The sequence below is a fragment of the Ischnura elegans genome, chromosome 6, assembly GCF_921293095.1.
Source record: "Ischnura elegans chromosome 6, ioIscEleg1.1, whole genome shotgun sequence".
Taxonomy (NCBI): Eukaryota; Metazoa; Arthropoda; class Insecta; order Odonata; family Coenagrionidae; genus Ischnura; species Ischnura elegans.
Genome location: NC_060251.1, coordinates 69,033,429 through 69,047,642, shown reverse-complemented (window position 1 = coordinate 69,047,642; position 14,214 = coordinate 69,033,429).

Genomic DNA, 14,214 nt, shown 5'->3' with positions numbered 1-14,214 from the left:
ATTACTTTATTGAAAAAAATTATTATACCGTGTTAATAAACGCTTTTTCTTTCATTTGGAGGGTTTTTGTAGATTTTTTAATTATTTAACATGCATAAATAACAAAATGGCGGAGCCTGTTTTCAGCCAATTTTTACATTAACATAGAGAAAACGTAGATACTCCCACCGTCACGTCTGAAGTGATTGAACTGTCCCATCAAGCAAACCTGGATCCTGAAGTCTTCAGAAGGGAGACTAAAATGCAAGGTTAAGGGCCTCCCAAAGGGTGAATGAACAAAGCGAGTTGCTGCGTGGAAAAAAATAAGGGCGGAACAAAAAATTCGGGGGTTTTTAAAATTCATATTTTATCCCGAAAGGAGGAGATGGAGAAGTATCTTTGGGGGAGAAGGCGACAACAGCATTGAGAGTAGGGGGTACCCCTGGTTGAGGTAAGTGCTACCTATATGTATAACAGTGGTCATTATCGTAATTCGAGAGTATTTTTTCGTCACGCAACAGAATCGAGTCTTCATCAAATATATTCAAAATTGTTTTCAGAAGGGAGACATAGCACAAGATTCGGAAGAGGTATAAAATGGAGAAAAAATTCAGCAATAACTAGCAGGTCATCCGGCGTTGCTCAGGAAAGACAGTACCCAGAGAAGCAGGAAACTCGAAACTTGGAATTCATGGTCACATAGCAGGATTTTTAGGCACGCTAAAAAGCAACCATTTCCGTATAACGCACCCGGGTTCCGTGATCAGCCTCTACCCCACTCCAAAATATTGATCGCTGTATGCGCCCGTACGTGTGTAGACCAAAAACGTCTTGTAAACTCAAACACCAACAAAAAGGTTTACACCGAGAGGATTAATAAGTAAGTGTAGTATCCTTCACGCGGTTTTGCCTTCAGGCGAGTAAAGAGGTTTGCCTACCCGGTAGGATGTCCGAACACAGAAGTTTGTCAAAGCAGAGTCATGGAAACTAATGGAATACTCACCATAGACAAGGCGAAGCGTAGTTAAGTTCTGTATGGATAACCTTCTTGATGGAATTGCACACCTATGTCGGCAAGCATGTGAGTCTTTTCTCCATCCATTGAGGTTTTCTGCGGATCGGAAAAAAAATGAAAATGGGATCGAACTCGCGTCAATATCCACACCTCATGAAAACGCAATTTCAAGTATTTTCAAACAAATATTCAAGACAGGGACTTTAACAAATCGTTTACAGAAGCATTAATTAGTTGTATACTATGGAAACACCAAAAACATAAGAAAACCCTGGAAGTTTCGTGGCACCAAACACTTGAACGGAATTGCAACAGCTCCGCCGTAACGTAGACCAGTCTTGTTTCTACGCATGGGAAAAAATTAAGTTCAAATCAAAACACTTAAGGCATGTTATGATCCACACTTTCCTTTTGAGAACACAATTCATACTGAGATAGACAAACCTTATTTAGATGGCATCGGGTAAGCATTTTCGCGCAAATTATACCGTATACATTAGCGCACGCATTTAGTGATCCAGTGAAAAAAATCACTGATTCAAAGAAAGTTCTACTGCTTAGGCCTAAATAGCAATGTTTCCTTACAGTCAGAGGCTCCTTCCGTACACTCCTTGTCCCCATGCAAGCTAGTCGCATTATGTCACTAGTGACAATGAGTGTCTTGCTCAAAGGTCCACTGGTGGCGGTCCGAGGGAACCCACTGGTTTTTGCTTGGGACAGGGCTAACCGCAAGCAAGCGAGGGATGGTTACGGACACGATCACTTGGTTCACAAAGTTGAATAAGACCCATACTGCGATATCTCGCCTCCCGTGTCATGCCGTATACTACAACCGCGTAATTACGTCGCGTCGCTGGCAAGAAGTGAGGTGCTGCCTAGATTGATAAGATGCCGGAGGCGGTTTGGCTAGGTCGGCTGGTCGGTGATCTCCGAGGGCCCCGAGCTTAGGGGCCCCCCACAACACTTGCGTCTATCGTGAAGCTTACATGAAATGTGTAAAATAAAAGTTTTTTGCAATTATAAAATTGTACCTTTTCATTAGGTGCTTTACACTGTACGCATATTCAGTGTAAAAAGATGACATAAAAGAATAAGTTAAAGTAAAGGTGTCAGAATTAAAAGAGAACTTGATTCTTTTTTTAAAAGATTTATCCAAAAAGGATATTTTAGAGTTATTTTTTAGATTTCAACGGAGTTTCAAGAAAAAAATCACTACACAATAGATAATCTGAGCATAATACATCATTAAATTTTATAAGCTGCGATTTTCTCTTTTAATAGTAATTTTCGTTACGAAATTGCTACTTTTTAATTAAATTTTATGTTTTTTAAGAGCCAGAATAGCGTCAAAGGTATGGCCATAGAAACTAAACTAAATCCAAAACCAGTAAAATTTCAATAGTTTCCTTCCCGGGAGCAAAATGTAGAAAGGGGAGCTAAACTCAGGGTCGAAACGAAATAGGAGTCAAAACTAATTCGGGTCGAAACTAAACTAAAACTCTGGAACGAAACAAAACGTAGATTATGTTTCGTACCGGAGGGACCACGTGCTTCACCTTCAAACGGTTTAGTTTCGACCCACACACCGAGTACGAAGTATGGTTGAATGAAGTAGAGGTTGGGCCTACCGCCATTAGATGCATGGGGCACTCATATTTTTACCACTAACAGGAGAACGGCTGGCCATTCGATTTTAAGCTCAATGCTTTAACCTCTCTACGTCAAACGTCAATGCTTTAACCTCTGTACGTCAAACGTAATGGGTCGAAACTAACGTATAAAATCGTTTCAGGCTTAATTTTGTGGAATATTTCTATACCCATAATTAAAACACAATTGGTTATTTCCACACTATATGCCCCAACCTCCTACCTTGGCCTGGGTATATATACCGAGAGTTTTTGTTGGATTACCTTGAAAATGACACAAAGCGTCGAAAACATGGTCGGTCGTTAAGTGTAAAACTAAATAGTGTGGAAATTACCATTTGTGTTTTAATCATGGATCGAAACTATTCCCTATTCTTCCCTTCCACTCAACTTCTGGGATCGAAACTTAACCACGAGCAGCGGAATTTTGATTAATTTAGTTTAGTTCCCGGGAGTAAAGTTTCGTTCCGGGTCGAAACTAACGAAACATTTTCGTTTCGTTTCACTTGCTATTCCTGTTCATAGCCCATTTCCGGGCATGCAATTTCCTTATATTTTCCGGGGGGTGGGAATCCCCCTTTCGGGGAAATTTCCCTTTTGTAAAGGGGGCCCTAAAATGAGCCCCAGCCGAGGGCCCCAAATCACCCCAGACCGCCCCTAATAGATGAATTGAGCAGATAATAAGCGAGGAGGGGATGGTGACAATCGTATTATGGGTAAGAATGGTATATGCGCGGGGAAGGGGTAGTAAGAGAATTGAATCCATAGATGGGATGAAAGGAATAGACCTTACTAAGAAATGAAGAAGGAAGTTGAGTTTGAGAAGAGGTTATGGAAGAGGGCGTCTATTAATTACGTGAGGTGATTTTGGACCCCCCTCACCCTTAGTAAGATATCGTGAAATTTGGCTCGATCCCCTCCCTCTAGTTTCATGTGAAATTGTTCGTATTATCAGTGTAAATATGTTAATCTATGCTACATTGCGTTGGATTCATAAAAAAAACAATTTGTTTGAATAATTAATTTAAGATTAATTAAAACTAGCATTTAAGATTACTAAGATCGATGCCTAGAACCACATTTGACTTTGTTTCTTGCGGAAAAAAAATTACGTGATATTTGCCAGGACCTCTCTCTCCTCCGCGTGAGATTGGGTGAGAATAGGATTGACCCTCTGCCCCCCTAATCGCCTAACGTAATTATTGGATACCAACTTACTTGCTTCAAAATGCTTCATGTAACCGTAAACCTTTACTGAGAGAGTCCCAGATAAAAACTTTCCGTTTTAATGCCATTAAAGTTATTTATTAATATCGCAACGTCCCATTCCCCCATGAACAAATAAACCTCTTTCTCTACCTTCCTATCCACGTGTCTTGTGTTTGTGTTTTTTAAAATTATTTTTACCCTGCAGCCTTTGTTTCGATTTATTGTTTACGTTAGTATATATTTCACGTTTATTAATGCGTCACTGAAAATAGACATAAATGCTGAGCGTGAGCCAGCTGTACTTAAATTAATAGATAAATAACAAAAACAGAAAATTCAAAATGGTAGTGGAATGGTGTTCAAAAAAGTACAGCTGAGAGAATAAACCCGATTGTTGTGGATGCCTTCGCATAATTAAAAAAAATAGTCGGGCAAAATTACACACGAAAGTAATTTTTCCTCGAGAAAAGTGAATAATATGCCGAGAATGATCCGATTTGCGACTGTTAAGTAAATTACGACCGGGGTTTGTAAGGGTACGGGTGCTTGGAGTCGGGGTTGCCTTAATAAGAAGGTGGGGGCCGTGTGGAAAAGAGGCTAGAAGGGATGGGAGGGGAAGGAGAGGAGGGGTGGGGTACATTGGCGCTGGCCACAAGACGACAAGTAATCGGATTTTGAGTAAGACGCGGGCGGTCTTCGGGAGACCAAGAAAAGTTGGGAACGCAGCCAAGGTCTAAGAAATACATATGCATATATACACACGTCACCGAGCATAATTTTTTCCCCGTTATAGGGGATTACTTCCGCCATCTCTTCAATTGCTGTAATTACTTAGAGCTACTTGGCTCACTAGAGTTTGAAAAACACGCCTCCACGCACACAGTATGAATCCTTATTTCTAGCAAGATTAGCTCCTCCCAGGTTGACGCGCCAAGGAGACAGGGCTGGGCAAAATACAGGCCGAGGAGCATTTGAAATACAAAATACCTTTGACTTGGGTATTTGAAAAATAAACTACAAAATAGTATTTTAAAAACCTTTTAAAATACAAAATACATTTGAAACGGAAACTGAGAGACCGTAAAAAAATATAACCAGTGTTGGTACGTTATGGATAGTTGCAAACATGATGAGGACGATTCTAACAAAAACGAAGTAACCTCTGAAGCATAATGTTACAGAATTATTATCAGAGCTACCTACTTCAAAAGTATTTAAAAAATGTATTTTTTTATTTTAGAATGGGAAAATACCAATAACCTGTATATGAAACACAAAATGCATTCTGGTCGTGTATTTGAAATACCAAATACAATTTATCATTGCCTTTCAAATACGTACCTTGCGAAAGAGGGAGCCATTTGGCCTCATCAGACCCAGGATAAATAAGCCAATGTAATAATAATTATGTAATAGTGTCCTTCCCTTCAAGCGAGTGAAGAGGTGTGCCTACCCAGTAGGATGTCCGACCACAGAAGTTGTAGACCGCAGAAGTTAGCAAAGCAGATAGTCATGGAAACTAATGCAAAACTCACCACATACAAAGTGAAGCGCAGCAAAATTCTGTACAGTTATTGGTCCCCCCGGTAAATTTTAGAGAATTTGCATTCCTCGAAATGAATTTTGACGCTATTCTGGCTCTTAAAAACAAGATGAAATTTAATGAAAGATAGCACTATCGCATTAAAAATACTGGGTAAGTGAGAATTTCACAGCTAGTAAAATTAAAAAATGTATTATGTTTCTATTAACTATTTAGGGAATTTTTCCTTGAAGCTGAACTAAAATAAAGCAAAAACTCTAAAATAACATTTTTGAATGACCATAACAAAAAAGGCTTCAGGTTTTCTTTTGCCTTCCAAGACCTTTATTTATTATTTTATATAATGTTTTACACTATGCTATAAATAATGCAACTAATAAAAACGTAGAATTTTAGAATTTCAGAAAACTTAGGTTTAAGTAATCTGGGCCTTTCTTTATTACACCTTTCATATACGTTACACCTGTGGCGTAACTATGGGGAGGGATGAGGGGATAGATCCCCCAAAGTCCCCAAAGGTGAAGGGAGTCGCCCCCCCTGACCCCTCCAACCTCCCAAAGCATATTCCTAGTTACGCCACTGCGTTGGACGATAAACCCGAGCGTTGTGAGGGCTCCCTAAGTTCGGGGCCCTCGGCGATCACCGACCAGCCGACCTGGCCAGACCGCCCTTGGAGAGAACTCTCGGATGAATGCAGGAATATTTGCGCTATTCGGGTGCTGCAGTGAAACCATAGGTCATGGTGCTACTCTTCCAACCTCTATGAAGTATATTTATTAGTTACTGATTGCCTGAAATATATCACCAATGACAAGAGAATTGATGTTTGTGAATTTAAGTTCTTTCAAAGTACATTATTAGGGTAGGTTTCCCCGGTCCAGGGCATGGTCGTTTGTGTACGTTTACTTGTTACATTTGTTGAACACCCCGGTGTAAAATGGCCAATAAGAGCTGTATCCGGTGGTTTGAGAATAAAATAAAAATAAAAAAATTATTCAAATCACGGAAATTTCCGTTTTACATGGTGAATGATCGTCTTTCGCAAGATCATTCGAATGAAAATTCACCATGTAAAACGGCCTCAAGAGGCAGTTGATTTCATGGCTGTTCATCGTGGAAGTATAGATACCTGAGCAAAATCAAAAGAATTTTTTCCCATTTATATAAATGGTGTGTATGCATGCGTTCACATTAAGTTAATGGCAAATTGAAATGTGTAGTCAACTGTAAAGCTCCACTCTACGCAGATGATGTTGCCTTAATATCGGGACATTGCGATTTTAATTCAGCCTTTAAAAATATGAAAAATTATATCAATAATATAACAAAATGGTCACATGACCATGAAATTACAATAAATACGAAGTAATCTAAGGTGATGTCCATAGCCAATGATATAACAAAAGTACAAAATATCTCTATACAATTCACAAAGATAAAAGCCTACATAGGAATATGTAAAAATTTACTGGTGAGTGTAAAACTATGGAGCAAATGCCACAATATAAATATTTAAATGTCTTAATAGGGTAGAGCGATACGAATGTCACAGAGAAATAAGCTATAAATAGTGCTGTTTACGGCAATTTATATATGACCAAGGCATGTACCCCTGCTTCGTGGATTTTGAAAAAAGCATTTGATAGAGAGGTCTGGGTCATTTTAATGGATATTCTAAAAAAATAGGAATAGATTGGAGGGATAGGCGACTCATTTGTAATATATACGTAGCCCTGACTGTGCAAGTGAGGATAGGGGACGGTGAATCTGAGTGGGCAAGCATTGGCCAAGGAGTGAGGCAAGGTTGTTCTCTTTCGCCGCTGATTTTTAACGTGTACGCCGAGGAGATGGTAAGAGAAGCGTGGGATGAGTTGGAAGCTGACGAAAATGTGGTAGGAATCATGTTTACATCAGTGAGGTTCGCGGATGATCAAGCATTGATCACATTACCAGCGAGGGGGCTACAGGCTCTAGTTGATGCGTTAGAGGAGATTAGCATTCAGAGGGATTAGCATTAGCATTTAGGAGTTAGCATTAAGAGGAGTATGGGATGAGAATCAATCACAAGAACACCGAGGTTATGCAGTTTTATAAAGCGTCGCGAGCTAGGAATGTGAGACTCAAGGTAAAAGTTGGTGGGGAAAAACTTGAGCAGGTGCACCAACTTAACTATTTGGGCAGAATATTGGAGGAAAACGGATACGACAGTAAGGAAATCAGGAAGAGAATTACATTAACAAAGGAGACGTTCATGAACAGGAAGGAGCTTATGAAGGATAGCTATGTAAGAGTTTAAATAAAAGGCGAGTGAAGAGTCTGATCAGGAGTGAAGCGCTTTACGTTGCGGAAGAAGGACGAGAGGAGACTAGAGGCGTTCGAGATGTGGATACGGCGAAGAATGGAGAAAGTGAAGTGGATGTAGAAGAGGAGGAACGACGGAGTGCTGGGCATGGTGGGTGAGGAGAAGCAGCTTCTAGATTAGATACAGAGGAGACAGAAGGTATAGATGGAGCAAGTTCTTAGCGGGGAGTGGATGTTGAAAACAGTGTTGGAGGATAGAATGTTATATAAACGACGGAGAGGAAGGAAGAAAATGGTAATTTTTAGATAGAATGAAAGGTAGTAGGCCATACTGTGAATTGAAGAGGGAGGCACTATCGTTTTCAATAGTAAATTTGCCTTAACGGCACCAATAGCCAGGACGGACTTCGATGCGACTGAGATGCTGAAGCTGGAGTCAAACTAACGGGAGCGAAAGCCCAATCAGAGTTAATATTAGCTGATGGAATGCACTGAGGTAACTCACATTCACCCTCACGTTGGGCCATCTGAGTGTTTTCTTTCTGGCTCCGAGTTGAGATTTTTCCTATATTTATATTCATACTTGGACTCGCCATTTATGTCTTACTAATTTAAATTTCACACACCTATGCGGGCGCACAGGTGTATGTGAAACTCTCGAGCGGTCTATTTGACGCCGCTGAGTAATGTCGGAGGAGGTTCAGGATACGTCATTCAGTGACTGCCGCTATCGCCTCTAGGCCTTGGGGTTGAGGTTGGTAAGTGCGGAGAAGGAACGCGTCCACGGGTTAACTCGAGGTCCTGTGAGGGGCACTTCGGCGTGGGGTGGTGGTCAGGTCGGCGGTTTGCTCCTAGTACCATTCTGATATCTACATCTTCATAATAACTCTTGGGTATTTGGCGGGAGGTGATCAATCACCAGCATGCAAGAGGATTCTCACATGTACACCAAACGGACATAAAAATGTAACGCATACTAACACATTATGTTTTCACATCCATGCAAAGGCAAGACTTACCGATTAAGTATTACACGAAATCTGTCAATAAATTCAATACACAAAACATGATTTTAGAAATACTAAGAAAATTCTGAAATAAGCATTAAGGAATACATAAGTTAGTAGGCTACACTACAAGTCAACTAACCTATTTGTAAATTCTAACGTTCCCGTTATAGTCTCTTACTGATCGTGAAAAAAGCGTCATTCTGAATCTATCTGTTCTACGGTCTATCTCTCTCTTATTTTATTTACATGATCCGATCTACCGCAGTAATGTTGGCGTTCAGGAAATATCAGGAAACGGCTAAGATTGTCACGCGACCTTGAGGCAATGACGTCAATTTCAAATCTCATCCCGCCAATGCACTTCCAACGCTTCCCTTAATCGCGGTTCCTTGGACGGTATGGGATTCTTCCTGTTATTAGGTGTAATTCGTGAGGCTACTTCAGACTGCTATTTCTTTCAAACCCTCTAAGACGTACAAGTTTTTAATTTTTTTAAGTTTTTATCACTCCACTTGTCTTACAATGGTGTTCTTACAATTAAGTTCCTAAACGAACGAAGAATTTTAGTGATTAGAAGACAAAAAAATAGATGCATTAAAAAAGCAGTTCAAATACCTCATTACCCCCGATTTTTTGATCCCCCAAATGTCTCCAAAAAGTAGAGGCACGGAGGCAATTGGAAACACTATAATTGATAGAAAATTAGTGTTTTGACAATTTTTCCTGGGGTTTCAGATGATTAAAGAGGGGAGGGGGTTTTATAGTATATAGATAATTATTGTTTTTAGTAGGTACCTCGTTTTCTCGTATGTTTCTCTTCTTTTCACTTATTCGTATCGCATTAGTGTCTGTGTACCTCAAGTTTCATATCTACAATCATAGGTTGATAACCTTTCCGTTTCTTTCACCTTTCAGTGGAATAGTCAAAGTTAAATGGAAGGCATGAATGCGACGGTGTAACATAAAAAACATTGTTTTAATAAACTCTTTCCAACTGTATTGGCTATTTACTTAGAAAAAATGCGAAATGGCGTCTGGTGAAAATATACGGGGATTTTCCCCATGTCGTCCATTCACCAACCGCTAATCTTAAAATATATGAGAGGATAAGTAGCGAAGGGATACAAGTGATTATTTATCTAAACAGAGTTAGATATAGAAATTTATAGAAGAAATATACGATAACCTGGTGGCCAAGGGATACGAGAATGTATCTGTTTTGTGCTGACATTGAGTGAGAAATCAAATGCACTAGTAAATATCTAACTTATCTCGTTTTTTTCTAAACCAAATTTCTGTACCTAACTCTGTTTAAAAAAATCACTTGTACCTCTTGGCTTCTCACCCCCTCATATTACCTTGACTTTGCATCGTGGGCTTTAGCCAAGGCACGAAGGCAAATCTTTCTATCTCAGTTTTTTTCGCCACGGAACAGCAAAATACATCCATTTTCCGCTCAATCACCCTATTATCTCGACAAATCACTCTAAAGATTTTTAAATTAGGTTTAAGTACACAGTTAAAATTTTAGCATCGTGAAACCTTTCTCGTGGGAAGGATATCAATAGAGGACAATTAGTCACGGAGTACTACAGGATTTTGATAACATTGAAGCCATTTACACTATGACGACGGAATGTTCACAATACCTAGAAGGAAGGACATGTAAAATTTTAGCCCATAAAGCTATCTATGTCATTAAAACCCCCTTTTATTTGGCATGCTTTGATAAATCTGAGTAATATGACCACGATTCAACGAAAATAACTCATAATGTATTCCATCCCTACAGCAAAAAAAAATAATTTGATCTCAAAGGATTGCGGAAAATGTCTGGATTTAAATGACCCCAGAAATAGGTGAAAGGCGTCGAAGAATAACATTGAAATGACACTGAAAGGCTTTAAATATAGATCGAAATGCGTTTGGATGCTTTATTACTCCTGAAAATTTACGTCTTGCTTCTAGAGGCGAGGAAAATTGCAAGAAAACCTGACGTCAAACATTGAGAGGCAATGAATGGGTCAAAACAAACCTCACTGCCGCCCTTCCAAGCATAAAAGTCATCGAAATTTTTTTAACGAGAAATTACGAAATTTTCTTTCTATATCACTTAACCCTTACTTAAAATTAAATTTCTCCTAGAGACATCTCTGGGTTAGAAAGGGTTAAGAATTCAGGTGCCTTTCTATCCATCAGTTCTACTTGTAGGATACCGTCATTTTTTTCTTCCTAATTTATGGGCACGTAACGTTTTAACTTACTTTACGTTTCTAACAAACGTAAAGTAAGAGATAAAAATAGTAAATTGTGATGTAAGAGTGCCTAATGAACAAAATATTTCTTAAACATAAAAAAACTCACAAAAAAAGAACTGGACTCTGGAAGCAAAACATATCATTGATAACGAAGTACAATTTTTATTATTTTACGAGAAATTTTACAGAATGTATCACTGCCGCTTGACAGATAAATAAGCTAATTTAGAATAAGCTAATCATTTATGTATATTCCGGGTAAGTAGAGTAAAAAATTGTCATAATTTTCTTGTGATTCAATTTTGAAAATTTTACCTTAGTATTTTTTCATAAGTTAATTTTTTTACTTATGATTTACTGGCAGATGCTGTTGCCAAAGATCTATCCTAAATTGATGGGATCGGGTTAGCAGTTAGAGTCAACTATAATTTTTGGACAAACTGGATTGGCAAAAAAATACAGGATATAAAAATAATAAATACGGATAAGTTTTGCTGAATTAAACTTGTTATATGATTTAAAATTAAACTTTTAAATCATATAATAAATTAATTTAACTTATTATATGATTTAAAATAAAAATTTTAAATCATGTAATAAGTTTAAATAAGAAACTTAGAACTTATGAGTTGAAATTGCTTTTTGATTAATGACAAAGATTTATCGATTTAACCAAAATTTTAAATGTGAATATCTCAAAACAATAGAAATGATGGTTTTAACCCGACCCCTTCAGTTCCACCGTGAAGATTTCAAGATGATATTATAAGTTTTAAACAAATAAATAGGCAAAAACGGCTGGTTGAGCGTGGGTGATGTGACCTTCTAGGCAGGGAAGGTAAGTCAAACGAAACGAAAATGTTTCGTTTCGACCCGGAGGGAAAAGAAAATACGAGGCCTAGGTTCAGTTTAGTTCCCGCAAGAAATTAAAATCACCGAAACTATTGAAATTTAACTAGTTTTGACTTTCGCTTAGTTTCTATGCCATCCTTGCTTCTATGTACGTCAATTATGTAAGAAAATGTGCCAATTTTTATCAATTTTATTCTATTACACAATCGTTTTCCATGTTATACGATGTAAAAACATCTTTTTACCTCTTCCACTTCAATTTATATTCTGCATATCGTGCTCCTATTAATTTTTCCTGTGGTTATTTTTAAATGTAATGGTAGGTAATGAAATGATATCTTGTAGCTTGTAATTAACGTAGAACAGTAAAATAAAAAGTTATTATTATTTCATACTGTAAATTATCTAGTCAAATACATCGAGAAACAGCTATCGCTTCTTGTATACAATAATTTTATTCCCTCCTATTAATCACATTTCATAACATGTGAGTTGCAGAAAAGTCTTCGATACATTTTGGCCCTATGATACGCCTTCCGACCACAAAAAACGGATCACTGAACGTTGCTCTTCTTTGGTGCCAATAGAAAACGAAGCAGCCATGATTAACAGTACGAGAGCGATGACGAGACTAATCTGGCAGCTTGAAACTTCCAAAAACTTAACAACAAATACATTAAGCGTGCGTCATAAACATAAAAGGACAATACTACCAAAATAAAAATAGATATAAGAGCAATGCCATTAATAACGGAATTACCTTTCCAGAAAACTATGCAATAGGACATTTCGATAAAATTGTGAAATACAAAAAAATGTCAAAATTCTAACTAAGCATGATCAAAAATCATTTATGAAGCTGATTTTCATATACAGAAACAAAAGAAATTATCGAAATACCTTCTAAATATACCCAAAATTAACAAGTGACGGAATTACTGCCAGGTGTAATGATTTCAAACATCTTCAAAACTCTGAGAATCAAAGTATACTTTGAAAACTTTTAATAAGGCTTTTATTAACACTGATTTCATAAAATTAAATCATTCAGCAGTGGGTTTATCAAAATAAAATACGTCCCGCCTATTTTTTAATTTGATAGAAAAAGTTGATATTTTCCTGGAAATGCCCAAAGCTAAATTGCGGATAATAATTGATTTTCCCTCGTAGGTACTAATTAGACGCTTTTATCACTTCTATATCGATATGTAATATCAAAAAAAACCTTCCCCACCCTCTTTCTCGGTGCTCGTGGTGCCACGCGAAAGTGGGTTAGTACTACTTTAGAGGGTGGTGCCTGGTCCCCTCCAGCACACCTCTCCCACCGAAACGGCAAGAAACCACCTCCCCTATCAGGAAACCTTACTAGCACCAGGAAAAAGGACTCTGGCAGGATTCCCTCGCCTGCTCGAGGGTCAGGGAGACCGACATACTCCACCCACCCAACCAATTCGATTTGCCGTTGTTCTTCCCGCTGCTTTTCTGCGTCTTAAAGATGGCGCCTCGTTTGGCAGAGAGAGGGATGGAGGGGGAAAAGGTGGAGGGGGTGGGTGACGTATGATGGTGGAATGGGCATCTAAAAGATACGAAGGGAGAGAGAGGCGGCTGCATAATGGCGGGTGAGATAGGAGAAGGGGTTTGGAGAAGAGTAGGTGCACCAAGAATTCTCCGCAGTAGCTCGACGGAATTCGTATGGTATGGGAGCTCTAGCAGCGATTTTACCACACCATTACTCATCATCAACAGTCGTCTAGTTGGCTGACCGATCGTGATTCCCAAAACCCTTCACCGTACATCGGAAAGATAGAATTAATCAAACTGGAGGCGGAGAAATAATTCAAACAGCTGTAGTAATTATCCACTTTTTGATTTGCTAGTTGGCTGACCGATGGTGATTCCCAAAATCCTTCACCGTACATCGGAAAGATAGAATTAATCAAACTGGAGGCGGAGTAATAATTCAAACAGATGTAGTAATTATCCACTTTTTAATTTTCTCAACCGGTTTCAATGCTTTCTCATCATTATCAAGAGCTGTTTAACCTAAGAGTAGCAAGACTGTTTGTCAGTGGCGTAACTATAGGGGGGATGAGGGGATAGATCTTCCCCCAAAGCCTTAGAGAATAAAAAAAATATTTGAAATTATTATCTAGTTTTGGCATATAGTGACTGCATATGCTTAAAATTAAATTTTAAGTGCCAAAATGATGTAAAATGTATTTCCTGGCATGTAGTTTTTCAAAAGTTTTTCCGTGCCTGGAGTGTGACCCCTGCTGCCTGGAGGTGGTCACAACCCAGGCTCCACCATCCCCCACAAAGCATATTCCTAGTTACGCCAAAGCTGGTATATATTGAAGGAAGATGTAGGTGGGGTAAAATATAGAAGTAGGAATATTAT